The sequence below is a fragment of the Lolium perenne genome, chromosome 2, assembly GCF_019359855.2.
Source record: "Lolium perenne isolate Kyuss_39 chromosome 2, Kyuss_2.0, whole genome shotgun sequence".
NCBI lineage: Eukaryota > Viridiplantae > Streptophyta > Magnoliopsida > Poales > Poaceae > Lolium > Lolium perenne.
In genome coordinates, this window is record NC_067245.2 from 310150033 (window position 1) to 310168109 (window position 18077).

The 18077-nt window shown below is 48.1% G+C and overlaps 1 long non-coding RNA gene across 1 annotated transcript; it reads left to right on the top strand.

Annotated features, from left to right (window-relative positions):
• The first annotated feature begins 16240 nt into the window (after positions 1 to 16240).
• On the top strand, positions 16241 to 17046 carry LOC127329614 (uncharacterized). Its single transcript, XR_011751156.1, has 3 exons — positions 16241 to 16351; positions 16608 to 16670; positions 16755 to 17046. It is a non-coding gene; the product is annotated as an uncharacterized lncRNA (long non-coding RNA).
• The last annotated feature ends 1031 nt before the right edge of the window (positions 17047 to 18077 follow it).

Genomic DNA, 18077 nt, shown 5'->3' on the forward strand with positions numbered 1-18077 from the left:
TCCCGTTACCTCTTCATACCTAGAGGCCTTACAAATGGGACAGTACTTGTCCTCCGCAAACTGTTTCGAGAAGAGAACACAGCCATTTTCACAACAGTCCCTATCCTTTGATAATCCATGTTGAGCGCCGACATGAGTTGCCTCGTCTCGTGCGGGCTTTTAGGCAGACAATGCCCTTTGGGCAACATGTTACCAGTTGTTTTCAGACTTGCTTCGAAGCCGTCCACGGGTGGTGTTGTACCGGGTCTTGTCGGCTAGACATTGGGAGATGGCATCGAGCTGAGAAATCTCGGCGCCATCATACGAGGCGTCTTAGCAGCGGCTATCATATCATAGAAGGCCTTCGCGGCTGGCTCTGGTTCCTCCGGCTCGGAGGTTCCTCCGGTTCTGGCGGTTCCTCCCGTGAAGGTGGCGACTCGGCATGTGGGCATCGACAAGATCATCTAGAAAGTCTCTAACCCCATCGTACTCATTGCCATTGAGCCGCTGCCGCATCACCTCACCTCTGTCACGTTCGTGCTCATCAAAGTACGATCTCGCGTGACGTAACGAGGCATATACCCATATTGCAGAAGGTGTTTAAACATGTCATCCTTTCCACGACGGTGATGCTTCAAGCAACGATTGCACGGGCAAAGTGGTTGAACCTTCTGTTTTGTACCACGCGCCAACTCCTTCACTAAATGCCAAGTCTTCCTTATCCACTCATCTGTTTTATTAGTCGCACTAACACGGCCGGTGTACATCCATCCATTATCAGCCATCCTCTGCTCTATTGGAAGCCAAACGACAAGCATAGCATTTATATCAAATAGGAAAATGCATCATATTTTAATTTTTTTAACAGGCAAAACGAATGCATCAACCTACATCTCTACTAGGTGGGCTCCTAGCAGCCGCCGGATCCGTAGATTGAGTACGTTCTCCATGCTCTACCCCGGTCCGAGTCAAAATTTCGGCAGCACCTCCCCGCTGCTCTCCCGATACACGTCTCGCCAAAAAGACAAGAGGATGTGCATCCGGAGAACAACGGTGAGGCGCTGCCGAAATCCTGACTCGGACCGGAGCAGAGCATGGAGAACGTACCCAACTACGGATCCGCCGACTGTCCCGTAAATGCCGCAAGCGTTACGGTTGAAAATATGCCGACCACTAATGCATATTTATCCGCGTAACGCTTGAGGACGGGAAGTGACACCTAGGTGACGCAACTTGACTTGGAAAATGAATCTAGTGACATAAATAAAATGCGGAGAAGAAGTTGGAAATTTTGCTCACCCTCGGCTGTAGAGGAAGTAGTCGAACAACCGAGTGTCGATGTCGGCGACCGTCGAGAAGCGCGTCACGCCGGGGTGCTCACGACGAGGCGGTCACGGCATAGCCTATTACAAATCCGCATTCAGGGTCAGCGTTAGTGGAATAGAAACATAGAATCTACATACCAAAAGATGACAAATTCACAAACTAGCAACTGAACAAATAAACTACAAACAGCGGCGCATCATATCCCAGTAATTTGACAGCAATTGGACAATATTTGTGTCTTAGAGCAAGTCCAGTAATTGGAGTTTGGAGAAAACCTCACTTAATTTCCCAAACAATTGGACTTCATCCACAAATTAATTGGATAGAAAGCAGTACCAAATAACAAACAGTAGCAAGCACTAGCAAAATAAACAGAGAACTTATGCATAACAAAAATGAAAAAAAAAACAGGGGCTAACCTAGCTTACCATGTGCAGGCCGGGTACTGGGCAGGGGTGCGAGGTGGAGGAGGGCGGCGCGAGGAGGAGGCCGGCGACGGGAGGAGGGCCGGGCCGGGGCAAGGAGGTGGGCGGCGCCGGGAGGAGGGCCGGGGCGAGGTTGGGGATGTGCGGAGGAGGGGGGGGGCGCGGCGGGCGGGGCGTGGCGGTGGGGGCGGCGCGGCGGAGGGCGGCGACGGGCGGATGGGGACGGGCCGGAGGAGGAGGGGGAGGGGAGGAGCGGCGGGCAGCAGGCGGCGGCAGCGGCGTCGGGCGGGAGGCGGTGGCGGCAGCGGCGTCGGGCGGGAGGAGGAGGGAGGGAGCAGCGGCGGGCAGGAGGCGGCGGCGTCGGGCGGGAGGCGGCGGCGGCGGCGTCGGGCGGAGGCGGCGCGGCGGCGTCGAAGCGGGAGGCGGCGGCGGCGGCGTCGGGCAGGAGGCGGCGGCGGCGGGATTGGGCGGGCTTTGGCGGGCTTTGGCGCGAGGAGGAGGCCGACCAGGTGATTTGGGGAAAATGCGAGCGCGGACCAGGGGATTTGGGGCTGTGCCGACCAGGTGATTTTCGCGGACTTCTACGCCGAGGGCCAACGGTACCCCGAGGGCCACCCTCGGCTTATCCAGGTGATTTTTTTAATTTTTTTTCTTTCATTTTTTTTAATTTTTTTTCTTTCATTGTTTTACTAGTATATAATTTTTTTTACTAGTATATACTAGTATATAATTAATCGCTAGTTTGTTGAGGATTGCCTCCTCCTTTGGTGCGGTTTCTTTTTCTCTCTCCCCGCATGCAACCTGCACAACCAATGAAAAGGCTGCAATAACTGCTGCTTTCCTCGTTCTTCCACTCTCCCCCTACATGCAGAGCAATGAAAAGGCTGCAGTAACTGCACTTGGTATTAACTGCCGGCTATTTTTGAGGTGGAGGAGAGAACGAGTCGAGGGTAATTTGGGAAGATTGGCGCGATAGTTGCACCTGGCCGCACACACGCCTTAAGCTTTGAGGAAAATTCAAAAAAAGATATACGCCTTAAGCATTGACATGGAGGGAGTATTATATTACGTCCAGATTACCTTTTTTACCACGTCGACATTAACTTGAGTGCGCGGTCTACCCTTTAGATCTGGCGGTCTACCCCTTTGACCGAATCCGCTGTATCCTAGTTCTGTCTTTTGCAGTGGTTACTAGGACACATAAAATGACGCCACGCGGCTCCGCTCGATTTTTTGGCTCCGTTTGCTTTGCCAACTGCGCAAAACGGGGCCGCCGGGACATGCGGTATGGCCGTACCGGGCGCGCGCGTGCACCCGTCCGCCAACGCGCGAAACGGAAAACATTTAGCACATAAAATGACGCGTCCTAGACCTAGAAACATTTTTCCCTCCATTTATTGAGCGAAGGAAAGTGTCGCCCCAGTTCAAATCCGGACAGTTTCCAGCGGATTCGGCGGGGCACCGCAGGAAGCGGGTGGGATTCCCAGATGGCTTCCGCGCGCATATGGCATGTGATAGGTGGTGCGTAGGAGGTATCCTACCGCCGCGCGGAGGTCCCGCGTGATACTGAAATGCGCACCATGTAGCTGCTTCACAAAAAAAGCCCTTCCGGCACCCCGAAAATGGAAAAACCGTCGCCCGTGGTTCGGATTGGAAATCCGCGACCGGGGCCTTGCTTCCCATCCTAAGGCCCACGCACGTGCCAAATATGGCCTCGTTCCGACAAACTATGTGGTGAAACGGGCCGTTTCCTACTCATTTCCCCTAAAAGCCATAGAACTCCGGACGAGATAGCCCTGTTCGTGAAGGGTTCTCCAAGATAATTGCCGTATCCCAGTTCCGTCTTTTGCAGTGGTCACTAGGACACATAAAATGACGCCACGCGGCTCCGCTCGATTTTTTGGCTCCGTTTGCTTTGCCAACTGCGCAAAACGGGGCCGCCGGGACATGCGGTATGGCCGTACCGGGCGCGCGCGTGCACCCGTCCGCCAACGCGCGAAACGGAAAACATTTAGCACATAAAATGACGCGTCCTAGACCTAAAAACATTTTTCCCTCCATTTATTGAGCGAAGGAAAGTGTCGCCCCAGTTCAAATCCGGACGGTGTCCGGCGGATGCGGCGGGGCACCGCAGAAGCGGGTGGGATTCCCGGATGGCTTCCGCGCGCATATGGCATGTGATAGGTGGTGCGTAGGAGGTATCCTACCACCGCGCGGAGGTCCCGCGCGATGCGAAATGCGCATCATGTAGCCGCTTCACAAAAAAGCCCTTAGGCACCGAAAATGGAAAAACCGTCGCCCGTGGTTCTGATTGGAAATCCGCGACCGGGGCCTTGCTTCCCATCCTAAGGCCCACGCACGTGCCAAATATGGCCTCGTTCCGACAAACTATGTGGTGAAACGGGCGTTTCCTACTCATTTCCCCTAAAAGCCATAGAACTCCGGACGAGATAGCCCTGTTCGTGAAGGGTTCTCCAAGATAATTGCCGTATCCCAGTTCCGTCTTTTGCGGTGGTCACTAGGACACATAAAATGACGCCACGCGGCTCCGCTCGATTTTTGGCTCCGTTTGCTTTGCCAAGCTGCGCAAAGCAGGCCGCCGGGACATGCGGTATGGCCGTACCGGGCGCGCGCGTGCACCCGTCCGCCAACGCGCGAAACGGAAAACATTTAGCACATAAAATGACGCGTCCTAGACCTAAAAACATTTTTCCCTCCATTTATTGAGCGAAGGAAAGTGTCGCCCCAGTTCAAATCCGGACAGTTTCCAGCGGATTCGGCGGGGCACCGCAGGAAGCGGGTGGGATTCCCCGGATGGCTTCGCGCGCATATGGCATGTGATAGGTGGTGCGTAGGAGGTATCCTACCGCCGCGCGAGGTCCCGCGCGATACTGAAATGCGCACCATGTAGCCGCTTCACAAAAAAAGCCCTTAGGCACCCGAAAATGGAAAAACCGTCGCCGTGGTTCGGATTGGAAATCCGCGATCGGGGCCTTGCTTCCCATCCTAAGGCCCACGCACGTGCCAAATATGGCCTCGTTCCGACAAACTATGTGGTGAAACGGGCCGTTTCCTACTCATTTCCCCTAAAAGCCATAGAACTCGGACGAGATAGCCCCGTTCGTGAAGGGTTCTCCAAGATAATTGCCGTATCCCAGTTCCGTCTTTTGCGGTGGTTACTCGGACACATAACCAGACGCCACGCGGCACCGCTCGCTTGTTTGGCTCCGTTTGCTTTGCCAACTGCGCAAAACGGGGCCGCCGGGACATGCGGTATGGCCGTACCGGGCGCGCGCGTGCACCCGTCCGCCAACGCGCGAAACGGAAAACATTTAGCACATAAAATGACGCGTCCTAGACCTAAAAACATTTTTCCCTCCATTTATTGAGCGAAGGAAAGTGTCGCCGGTTCAAATCCGGACGGTTTCCAGCGGATTCGGCGGGGCACCGCAGGAAGCGGGTGGGATTCCCAGATGGCTTCCGCGCGCATATGGCATGTGATAGGTGGTGCGTAGGAGGTATCCTACCGCCGCGCGGAGGTCCCGCGCGATACTGAAATGCGCACCATGTAGCTGCTTCACAAAAAAGCCCTTAGGCACCCGAAAATGGAAAAACCGTCGCCCGTGGTTCGGATTGGAAATCCGCGACCGGGGCCTTGCTTCCCATCCTAAGGCCCACGCACGTGCCAAATATGGCCTCGTTCCGACAAACTATGTGGTGAAACGGGCCGTTTCCTACTCATTTCCCCTAAAAGCCATAGAACTCCGGACGAGATAGCCCTGTTCGTGAAGGGTTCTCCAAGATAATTGCCGTATCCCAGTTCCGTCTTTTGCAGTGGTCACTAGGACACATAAAATGACGCCACGCGGCTCCGCTCGATTTTTTGGCTCCGTTTGCTTTGCCAACTGCGCAAAACGGGGCCGCGGGACATGCGGTATGGCCGTGCACGGGCGCGCGCGTGCACCCGTCCGCCAACGCGCGAAACGGAAAACATTTAGCACATAAAATGACGTGTCCTAGACCTAAAAACATTTTTCCCTCCATTTATTGAGCGAAGGAAAGTGTCGCCCCAGTTCAAATCCGGACAGTTTCCAGCGGATTCGGCGGGGCACCGCAGGAAGCGGGTGGGATTCCCAGATGGCTTCCGCGCGCATATGGCATGTGATAGGTGGTGCGTAGGAGGTATCCTACCGCCGCGCAGAGGTCCCGCGCGATACTGAAATGCGCACCATGTACCTGCTTCACAAAAAAAAAAGCCCTTCCGGCACCCCGAAAATGGAAAAACCGTCGCCCGTGGTTCGGATTGGAAATCCGCGACCGGGGCCTTGCTTCCCATCCTAAGGCCCACGCACGTGCCAAATATGGCCTCGTTCCGACAAACTATGTGGTGAAACGGGCCGTTTCCTACTCATTTTCCCTAAAAGCCATAGAACTCCGGACGAGATAGCCCTGTTCGTGAAGGGTTCTCCAAGATAATTGCCGTATCCCAGTTCCGTCTTTTGCAGTGGTCACTAGGACACATAAAATGACGCCACGCGGCTCCGCTCGATTTTTTGGCTCCGTTTGCTTTGCCAACTGCGCAAAACGGGGCCGCCGGGACATGCGGTATGGCCGTACCGGGCGCGCGCGTGCACCCGTCCGCCAACGCGCGAAACGGAAAACATTTAGCACATAAAATGACGCGTCCTAGACCTAAAAACATTTTTCCCTCCATTTATTGAGCGAAGGAAAGTGTCGCCCCAGTTCAAATCCGGACAGTTTCCAACGGATTCGGCGGGGCACCGCAGGAAGCGGGTGTGATTCCCAGATGACTTCCGCGCGCATATGGCATGTGATAGGTGGTGCGTAGGAGGTATCCTACCGCCGCGCGGAGGTCCCGCGCGATACTGAAATGCGCACCATGTAGCTGCTTCACAAAAAAAAGCCCTTCCGGCACCCCGAAAATGGAAAAACCGTCGCCCGTGGTTCGGATTGGAAATCCGCGACCGGGGCCTTGCTTCCCATCCTAAGGCCCACGCACGTGCCAAATATGGCCTCGTTCCGACAAACTATGTGGTGAAACGGGCCGTTTCCTACTCATTTCCCCTAAAAGCCATAGAACTCCGGACGAGATAGCCCTGTTCGTGAAGGGTTCTCAAAGATAATTGCCGTATCCCAGTTCCGTCTTTTGCCGGTGGTTACTAGGACACATAAAATGACGCCACGCGGCTCCGCTCGATTTTGGCTCCGTTTGCTTTGCCAACTGCGCAAGAAAACGGGGCCAACGCGACATGCGGTATGGCCGCACCGGGCGCGCGTGCAGCGGTCCGCCAACGCGCGAAACGGAAAACATTTAGCACATAAAATGACGCGTCACACTTGTACATATATGTTAGGGGCAGATGCAAGTTTTCCAACAATTACGACGCTCCGTGATCTCGTATCTTGGGAAACCCTAGGGCGGGGACCCCGTAGATCTACCCCTATAGCTTTCTCCGTGCGAGAGTTTACCAATGTAATTTTTTACTTGTTTTGGTTTATTTAGGACATATGTACATGGAAACCATAGGTTGGGCATACTTTACCATAAAATAGGCTCCATTTTAGCCGTGGCGAGAGTTTCCACATACAGATCCTGGATTTTACCAAGTGTTAGCCCATGTATGCGGAAATCATCAACAACGGGTACATCCAAGGTTAGCCAAACCTTACATCACACTTGTACACATATGTTATGGGCATATGCAAGTTTTCAGCCGATTCCGACGATCCGATAGTCCGTATCTTGGGAAACCCTAGGGCGAGGACCCCGCAGATCTACCCCTATAGCTTTTTCCGTGCGAGGGTTTACCAATGGATTTTTTTATTTTCTTTGCTTTGTTTAGGACATATGCACATGGAAACCATAGGTTTGGAATAAAATAGGCCACAGATGAGCCGTAGCAGGAGTTTCCACATACAAATCCTGGATTTTACCAAGTGTCGGCCCATGTATGCGGAAATCGTCAACGCGGGGTACATGCAAGGTTAGACAAACCTTACATCACACTTGTACACATATGTTAGGGACAAATGCAAGTTTTCAAGCGATTCGACGCTCGGTGATCTGTATCTTGGGAAACCCTAGGGCGGGGACCCAGCAGATCCACCCCAATAGCTTTCTCCGTGCGAGGGTTTACCAATGGATTTTTTATTTGCTTTGCTTTGTTTAGGACATATGCACATGGAAACCATAGGTTTGGAATGAAATAGGCCCCGGATGAGCCGTAGCAGGAGTTTCCACATACAAATCCTGGATTTTACCAAGTGTCGGCCCATGTATGCGGAAATCGTCAACGCGGGGTACATGCAAGGTTAGACAAACCTTACATCACACTTGTACACATATGTTAGGGACAAATGCAAGTTTTCAAGCGATTCCGACGCTCCGGTGATCTGTATCTTGGGAAACCCTAGGCCGGGGACCTTGCGGATCTACCCCTATAGCTTTTTCGTGCGAGGGTTCACCAATGGATTTTTTTAATTTCTTTGCTTTGTTTAGGACATATGCACATGGAAACCATAGGTTTGGAATGAAATAGGCCCCGGATGAGCCGTAGCAGGAGTTTCCAGCGATTCGGACGCTCCGGTGGTTTGTATCTAGGGAAACCCTAGGGGGCGGGGACCCCGCAAATCTACCCCTAGGGTTAGGGTTAGGGTTAGAGTTAGGGTTAGCAATGGACTTTTTTCCTTTGTTTTAGGTCATGTGGTGGCAAGTATGGATCCATGCTATCTAAGGTTTTCCTCCGGTTCACCCCACCGGTGAGTTCTGCCCTATACGTCCAGGACATGCCTAAGTGCCGTCAGCGCATGTGCGTGTAGCCGAAAGACCCCGGGGGTACAACATTAGACAAACAACACCACACCATGCTGGTGGTGGTGTTTTGTTGGAGAAGAACACATGGGTATATATAGGGAGGCGAGGGGCTGAAACAGCGAGAAAAGCTGGCGGGAGAAAATGGCGGGAAAAATTGGCGGGAAAGATTGGGCGGGAGAAATGGGCGGGAAAAAGGAAAAAAAAGATGGATGCTAAGCCGACGGTGCCCCTCGGCATAGGCTAGACAGCTGACGTCATTTTGGCGGGAGGGGCGGGAGGATTCGGCGGGAGAAATTGGCTTCAGCTACGCCGACGGTGGCCCTCGGCATAGGCTTCACGCCGTCAAGGTCCAGTTAGGGCATGGCCGCGGGGCGGTGGGACGGGGTCGCACCCTCAACCTATGCCGAGGGCCGCCGATACGCCGAGGGCCACCCTCGGCATAGCGTGTCATGTGCCGAGGGTGGCTATACGCCGAGGGGCGCTTCGAGCAGCTGGGCTGACCGGGCAGTACGCCGACGGCCCCGACATTTGGCCGTCGGCGTACGCCACGGCCGTCGGCGCAGCGCGCCATTCCTGTAGTGATTACCGGTTAGTTGCTTATGTTCTTTTGCCCAATTCCGAGGAGTGTTGCCAAGACACCGACGAAACTACACATGTCATTGGTACTGAGGATCTAAAAAGTGAGACAAATTTTGACACTCGGGATGCACATCTAAAAGGTGCAGAAAGTATTCAGATGCCTTTTTTTTGTTAGCACGGATCAAAGTTCGCTCTGCAGTTGCTGAATCTTCAGCCCCAGCTACACATGGAACAGTAGATAAACCCACCCGCTCATCCGATTTGGAATATATACTTATGTTAATGGGAGTGACCTGGCCAACTTGTCGCAGTATCTATAGCATGCAAGCTAAGCTAGACGTGGAGCTACGGATGAAGACTGGTGCAGTTTCTAAAAATGTATTTTTTTTTGTAGTTTTACGTAAACAATTTGATAAGAAGCTTATGTAGTCGGGGATTTAATACAAATTTAATCAAATTTGTACTAAACTTGGACATTATTTTATGGATCGGAGGGATTATACGTTGCCATCGTTGCAAATATTTCTACTTGAAAGTGCTAACTGACATTGGTTATACAAATGAAATGCAACATTAGTAATTTGTCGGCAAAAGCGAGCCCCGGCTTCACCGTTGTTGGAATGGATGATCGATAGGATGAAATTAGGATGGTGGCACCTGGGACTGCTAGCGCTGGCGGAGAACCGGTGAGAAGAGGAGGTAGTGGCGGCACTTCAGCGCATAGTTATGTCTCCGGGTCACAGATCTTTCCTCTCCGATTGCAATGCATGAGCATATTTTTTGAACCAGATCAGATGAATATGTGTCTTGGATGGAAATTTCGTCATGGATATTGGATCCCTCTTTAAATGAATTTTGGATTCCATTTTTTGTTCATATTTTATTGAATAGTAAATTATGCAGTGTTGGATCCAAAAATGTTGGCCATTGTGAGTAATGATGATTGTGATGGAATTATTCCTTGAATGCGTGGCTAGGAAGATTCAACCTGCTACGTAGCTCATTACCTCCTATTTGTTGCAGCTACAAATAATCGAGTAGTGTTTAAAAGGTGTGGTATGCCCCGGTTGAAATGCCTATATTGTAAGTGCCCAATATTTGATCTTGCCTTAGTTGCCAAAAAATATATTTCTTTTGCTTTTAGTTTAGCTGCTTTGGTTCTTAATAATGTTATTTCCATACTATTTACTGCATATTGCCCATATATTTATTTCTTAATGAATTTTATAATTTTGAGTAAATATCTATCTTTTACTTTATGTTCCTACAAACAAGAGATAAGAGTCGTTATCTTAGATTTCTTCGGGCATTGTTGACTTTTATTTATTTATTCGGAGCACATCAAATGCCTACTAACCAAGATAGTGTGTATTTTTTACGCTGCGTTGTATTATTTTTGTGCTCTCCCGTTGCAACGCACGGGCATTTTTTGCTAGTATTTAGATAAACAAGGTTGGGATGTTACACCCAAGCTCGTTAGTAAGTTCCACTAATGACCACGACGACCATGCAAGTTTCCATTGCCTTTGACTTCACCCTTGAGACCGATTAATCTTCCAGTGTGCTAGTTTCATTCCATACACATGTTGTGGCACTTGTCCGTCCAGATTGGCGTCCTGCATGCGTTTGTCACCAACCATAGAAAAGGTCGATGCCTAGAGATTATGTTGGAATTTCAAATAAATTGGCCCATGCCAATATCCTATTTTAGTCATTCCTACAAATCTTAGAGATGAAATAACTTTAGTCCCATGTTGCTAATTCAAAACGAGTTTGACATCCTTATAAGGGAGGCACGCTTGTTGTATGATCATGAGAAAATGACACCTACACAAGCGCTTCTCTCCCGCCTCCCGCCTTGCCTTGTCACGACCCATGCGTTCCCGTTTGGATTTGGGAATGAGCGGAGTCGAGGTAGCATCTATGTCACGTGTACATGTTGTCTTCTTTTTTCCACGGATGAGAAGATGAATATAAACGGTTGCATGGTGACGTTGGGACTCCAGAGAAGAGTGTTGTGGTCAGCGAAGAATTTTTCCCACAAGGGTAACTTGAGGGTGAACTCTCGGAAAATTGACTAAGAGTTGTCTATTTCCTCTTCTTCTAGCGGTTTCTGGAATAAATATTAGGGGTCGACAATGGATATCTAGGAGACGCTGACGGTGTAACTCAGTCGATCGAAGCCCTGCCAGCAAGTCGTTAGACTCCTACGTTTTCCTAAAATTGTTTTATGGGTTACCATTTATTCCAAAATCTTACATAAGAACCAAATACAAAGCTTTTGATCTTCTAAATGAAATATGAGAAGTTGATCACGAAGATCCGGTAATTTGGTGAATGGACCAGATCCAGTGGTTTATCTGAGGTATGTTATCATAACCTGGGCAGGGTTGCGGTTTAAATATTTGGCGGGTAGAGGAGCTGGATTTGGTGGGAGCAGCCCGATCAGGGTTGTCTTGGAAATCAAGCTCCTCTACACATAGTTTATCTAATATATATATATATATAACTAATTAGCACTCACTTCAAAAATGGCGCAACCCGTACTGACCATAGAACTGGAATAGGATGGGCTTGACCGATTAACCATGCCAAGTAACTACCTCTGCACGGATGAGAAAGTGACCGTAGCCGGGTAGGTATAGTCATCCTAGGGCGAGACCGCCGGTTAAGGGTCTCGACCCGTGGGTCTTTGATGATTAAGGCAAGGTGGAAAAGCAGATGTCATGTACGAGTTGGCTAAAGGTTTTGGTCCCTTGGTCTAGTCAACCGCAATGGTAGCGCATGAATGAAATTGACCAACTGATGCTATGAAGAGAAGTACACCTCTGATCGGAGTATGATATCACTCCTAGCTTCCAGGTTTGGAAGTACGTCGTGTGGGTCTTCCTCTAACGCAAGATGTAAGATCTCACGTAGTCCTGCCAGCAGTTTCATAAATAAAAATTTGGTTTTCCAACAAAAAGGGGAGTCAAGAAATTATTTCTCCTAAAAGTGTTTCTGTCGGACGGCTCGGTATCCGTTGGGTTTTTGTTTTATTTCTAAAATCACACACTATCCCCCACCCTCGGCGACTTGCGGAGCACATATTATACGTGCTCAACCTTGCTTTCTCCGTTGTTTCCAGAGCCCGTGATGTATGAAAATTCTGAGGAGGTAGAGACCGGTGCTTATGATGAATCTGGTGCTTATGAATCTGGTGCTTGTGATGACTTTGATAATGGGGAAGTTGGTGTCCAAGACTATGAGGAGTAGATTTATGGCTTGTAGTTCAACCGGGTGGGGTGTTGTATCGCCTTCGTATACAAGTTAAAGTGGCACCTCATGTGTCGTTGTAATTGAGGACACCGCTTTCAAACAGTGAAAGTTTTCACTATGTACATGTTACTGTTCTCCTTGGCTGATCCTAGCGCAACTCTAAAGTGACGGTTTCTGTACTGATTTATTTAGTCGAATGTAACGGGGCGTCATACAGATGGCTTTATTTCTATCTATCTAAGGCCAGCTAAATCAATCCTTCGAACATTTTGTCACATAGAATAAATTATATTTATACTAAATTTTATATTTCTAATATTTTCAAATTTATAAATTTATTTTATTATATTGTATTTTAATTAGTATAATGCATATAACAATATTACCAATACTTTAATTATGTGTCCCTTGTTACAAAGTTATAATGTCACTGGGAAACTGAAACAAACGTCATGGTAATTTAAACAATGTTGTTCTTAGGATATTGTACAAGTTTTACAGTGATTGGTATTTTTAATAACCATCCATCCACTTCAATCTAATGGTTATAAATAGACGGAACCAAACTGACGGAACCAAAAGTGTGGGAACGGAACCAAAATTCGTGGGACCGGAACCCCTAAATTATTTTCTGAAAATAATAGAAAACGAACGTCCTTCTAAACGGTCGAAATATCCTATGATATGTCACGTATTCTTAAAGTCACCCGACTGAGCAACAGTAATCTCACTCATCCTCTCCAGCGCTCGTCCTCCCGCCCGACATCCCCACCTTGAGCATCCGTCCCGCAGCCGGCCGGTGCCGAGGGCCTCATGACCGAACTGCCTAATTCACTATGTAAATTCCTGAAGAATCACAGTACAATCTCCATGCCGCATGGTCGAATCCTCCCGATCAGGAGTTCGGGACACCTGAGTCTAATCAATGGAGTATATTGCCAACTCTAATCAGAACTAGTACGAATTGTGATCACTTGGAACTGCTATGTAAATTCTGGGAGAAGCATAGCACAATCGGCATGCCACTGCTGTTGGTGCTCCTGCTTCTTGCCTGTGGCGGCGATGGCGCAACAGTGTTCTCTGGGTACACGTTCAAGGGGCGGGCGGAGGCCGAGGCCTTCGATCGAGGACGAGCTGCTACGACATGTGTGCATAAATGTCTCCTCCGGCGCTGGGCGCGGTCACGGTGATTCGCGCCTTGACACGGCGCGCAGCGGAGCCGGCAGCGACCCGGTGCCTGTTCTTCGCGACACGCTCAGCGAGGCCGTGGGCGCTGTGGGATCCATCGCACGCCTGGCGTCCCTGTCCAACCACGAGTGGGAGGGCAGGCGGCGGAAGGCAGCGGTTGGTAGGAGGAAATCGAGGGGCGCCGGGAGAGCCACACATCCGGGCGACTTTGTTCGCTACGGAGGGGAAGGGGCCACGACGGAGGAAGGGGTGGTGGCGGCGGCAGCTGGTGGCTGCGATGGGCGCTCGCGGGAAGAAGGCCATGACGAGTAGAGAGGAGACAAGGATTTCTACCAATGCATCTATTCTGATTTGATGAGCGCCTATTGATTTGATGAGCTGACTCGTAAAACGTCCGTTAGAATTGTTGTAGCGTTATAGAAGTTCCACGGAATTTATCAGCGATTTAATCAACGGTCACGAAAAATTAGATTAGATGGAACCTAAATTTAATTAGACGGAACCAAGGTTCCGTGCCAATCACCGTAAAAGAGCTCAGGATATTGATGTTCTCTAATTCATTGTCCATTAAAAAGTTCTTCAAATCAAATCACCTAAACTGTGAAAAAAGCTTTAAAAATATATAAATAAATAACATGGGATTATCTTCAGATACTAAGATGAGTTACAATGTATATATGTGTTCCCGTGTATATTTCAGCATCCTAAAATATCTTGGTGGAGTTGTCAACTTTTTTTGTAGAGATCTCGAAAGTGTATGGCCACCTAACCATTGGAGGTCAAATCGAGATTTTTCTCTCAAATACACGTGTAAGTTAATTTGACCCGAAAAAGGCCAAGGTTAGCTTGTTGCTTTGCCAAAGTACGTACCCGTGTATTAATACAAAGATTAACACTGGAGTATTTGCCAGTTGATATCCTCGTTTCTGGCTAGCTTATCTTTGTATTAATCCAGTGTTAAATGAATGGAGAGCATAGTGATTTTAAAGGGTATATTTCTATACAAAACCGTTCTCCACCACGGCTTCACCGTGCTATGTTACCCAGCCTTAATGATGCAAGCGGCGGGTACACGGGATGTCCCGCTCCCTCCTGGTGAATGGTGATCAGCGTCGCCGTCCGGTGGCTCTCCGCCGCTACCGGGAAAAGGAACGCAGCGCACGCAACGAACAGATTACGATGCCTTGTCACCGACTCCTCGCACCTTCCTCGTATCTTGGATCCTAATCCTCCTGATGATGCGCTTCCGTTGTGGCGATTTACACAAAAATAACCCAAAAGTGAAAGAAAAGCACAGACTGACCCTCCGGCGAAATTATTTCACCCATCTAATCCTTTTGTGTGGCGCCCCTCCCATGGGCGCCACACATGGCAGTGTGGCGCCCCTCCCATGGGCGCCACACATGGCAGTGTGGCGCCCGTGCCTGCGGCGCCACTCTCCCAGCCGACGTGGCGCCCTTGACGCTGAGCTGGTGCGTCGATCCGACGTGGCAGCATGTGTGGCGCCCATGGGAGGGGCGCCACACTACTCTATATATATAATTTCTGTCTATAGATAACAGAAGACTGTGGTAGCTCAATCGGATGAAGTCTTTGCTTCCCAATTCTAGGTCATGAGTTCGAATCTCTGCACCACCTAAATTTATTTTTATTTTTAAAAATTATGTTAGACATTGTAGTATGTTTACAACACTAGTAAGTATGCACGTGCGTTTTTGTCTAAATGCAAATTGGTCTCATTAGTTGAATCGTCCATATAAAAATAGTGTGTTATGTATTCGAGTCACCACACGACTCTCTCCTCTCTTATTCTTCCTGCTTACATCAGTAATGCAGGTAGTGACTCTAGGCGGAACATCGGGTGCTGACTCTACAGCCAAAAGCCTAAGCCCAAAAGTGTTGGACGATCCGTGAATTATATTCAACAACAATAATATAACAAATCAGGAATATTGGTTACACGCTCTTATTCATCACCATCACCATGATATACAACAACAAATCTAAATACTGCTTATCCATTTTATTCCCCGCAACAAAATATATTCTACATCCTTTGCATGTATTCTAACTTTCTAAGCACTGGTGTAATGTACATGATGATATAATGAATAATAAGATCGACAGATGTTCCTATTATATATACTGGAACGAAATTCTTCAGCTAAAAAGTTAGCATATATGTAACTGAATTTCTCAGCAATAAACAATTGACCGACTGCAGTAGTTGTACTAACCAAAGGAATACCCCCAAGGATGAGTCCCAAATCACCAGATATATGTTCAGATGTATACTGACACAAAAATACCATATGTAAGAATGTATCATGTAGAAAGTGCCAAGTAGTCTCTTAGAAATTCAGATCACAAAAAATTCAGATCGCACGCCTGGCGAATGAGGTTTTGATCACTCTTTAGTCCCAACCGAACAGTGGCATGGTAGAAATGTATATTTTCTTAGCCAAGTACTCAGTTGTGATTTCATGTTGAGCAGGCGTAGAAACCACCACTTACTCCCAACTTTATGTTCGATCAACATGTTATGAGTATGGTCCTCCAAATTATTTTTATCATGATTTTCATGCACACATGGTACTATGTAGAAAATATAGTATCCATATTTTGATGAGTTTACTTGCTCTTGCAGGCTATAAATTTATCTAGTCCTCAGTTCCTTCGAAGACTTGATGCACGGAGCTTGAGGAGTCTGTCTGGAGTTCGCATTAATGAGCAAATTGTGCAGCTAGTACCGAATGCTGAGGTCACAATGTGTTCTTATTTAATTTACCAACATTTGGTCACATTTTTTTCACCTGTATAATTGTACGTTGAATCTACAATTTTCTCAAAAGAAGTTTTTGTGAATTAACAATTTTCTAAATTTATTTACTTGAGCTCTTGTATTGTCTATTCTGTAGAATTGCTCATTATTAATTTTACACAAGAATACTTCAGATGTTGTTTTTCACCTCAAATTTTGTTTATTAACAATTCATCTGTCAATTGTTATGATGCAGACGTTCCAAGTTCTGTTGCGATGCATAAAACTATGGGCTAGGAGGCGAGGACTTCATTGCCATGTATGTGGTATAATAATGTGCGCTACTGATTGTGATTCAGCTATAACCTTGTCTAACCGTTTCATGTCTTATGCCATTTTTCAGCTGCTTGGTTTCTTTGCTGGGATTCATTTGGCGATTCTTGCAGCATATGTTTGTCAGAAATATCCTAATGCCTCTGTCAATGGTTTGTTCACCATGTTCTTTGAGATATTTGCTAACCGGCCTTGGCAAATTCCAGTAGACCTGCATGGTCAGCCATTTAAATGTAGGCGTCCAGATGGGTGTTTAATGCCCATAGTGATGCCTTGTACTCCACCGGAGCTCTGTGTGTCTAATATGACAGAAGGTACCTTCAGGAAGATCAGAGAGGAGCTTATGCGTGGTTATACTTTGACAAAGGTCAGTAAGTGTAGATAGTTTCACTTATAGTTGCGATCTTCCTGCCTTTTGAAGTTTGGTGGTGGTCAGATTCCAAAGTGGGCGCCTTTTTTTTCCTTCATGTGATCTGGAGGTTTTGTAAAATTATTTTAAAGGCGGTTTCATCTAGAACACTATATGCTATAGATATTTAGTCATTTATTGTGACCGTTGCTGATATGTAAGCGAGGTTTGTCAGCTTGCTTATGCTTGCATAAAGTAAATCTTTTCTGCATGCCTGTACCTCTTGATCACCGTGGTGCTGGCTGTTTTGTAGAGTATTTTATTTAGTTTGCAAGCAAGAGAAGATAAAAAAAAACTCTACAAAACAGTACGAGGCTAGATTTCATGTTTTAAACATACTACAATGTCTAGCATAATTTTTAAAAATAAAAATAAATTCGGGTGGTGTGGAGATTTGAACTCATGACCTGGGATGGGGAAGCAAAGGCTTCATCCGATTGAGCTACCACAGTCTTCTGTTATCTCTAGACAGAAATTATATAAATAGAGTAGTGTGGCGCCCCTCCCATGGGCGCCACACATGCTGCCACGTCGGATCGACGCACCAGCTCAGCGTCAAGGGCGCCACGTCGGCTGGGAGAGTGGCGCCACAGGCACGGGCGCCACACTGCCATGTGTGGCGCCCATGGGAGGGGTGCCACACAAAAGGGTTAGATGGATGAAATAGTTTGCCCGGAGGGTCAGTCTGTGTTTTTCTTTCACTTTTGGGTTATTTTTGTGCAAATCGCCTTCCGTTGTGGAATAATTCTGGGCAACCCAGAGGGTGTCTCAGCGAAATCATAGGACAAATAAGGACATGTACAATAGTTATATCTTAGCAGTGATATATAGAATAAATGATGAGATAGAGGAAAGAGAAGGTTGATAAAATGGTTTGTCCTCTCTTAATTAAGATATGATCTCTCAGCACAGTCTCTGTCACCACATATTTAGGACGTGCTAGTTAGAGAGATGAGACTAAAAAATAATCTATTATACATCATA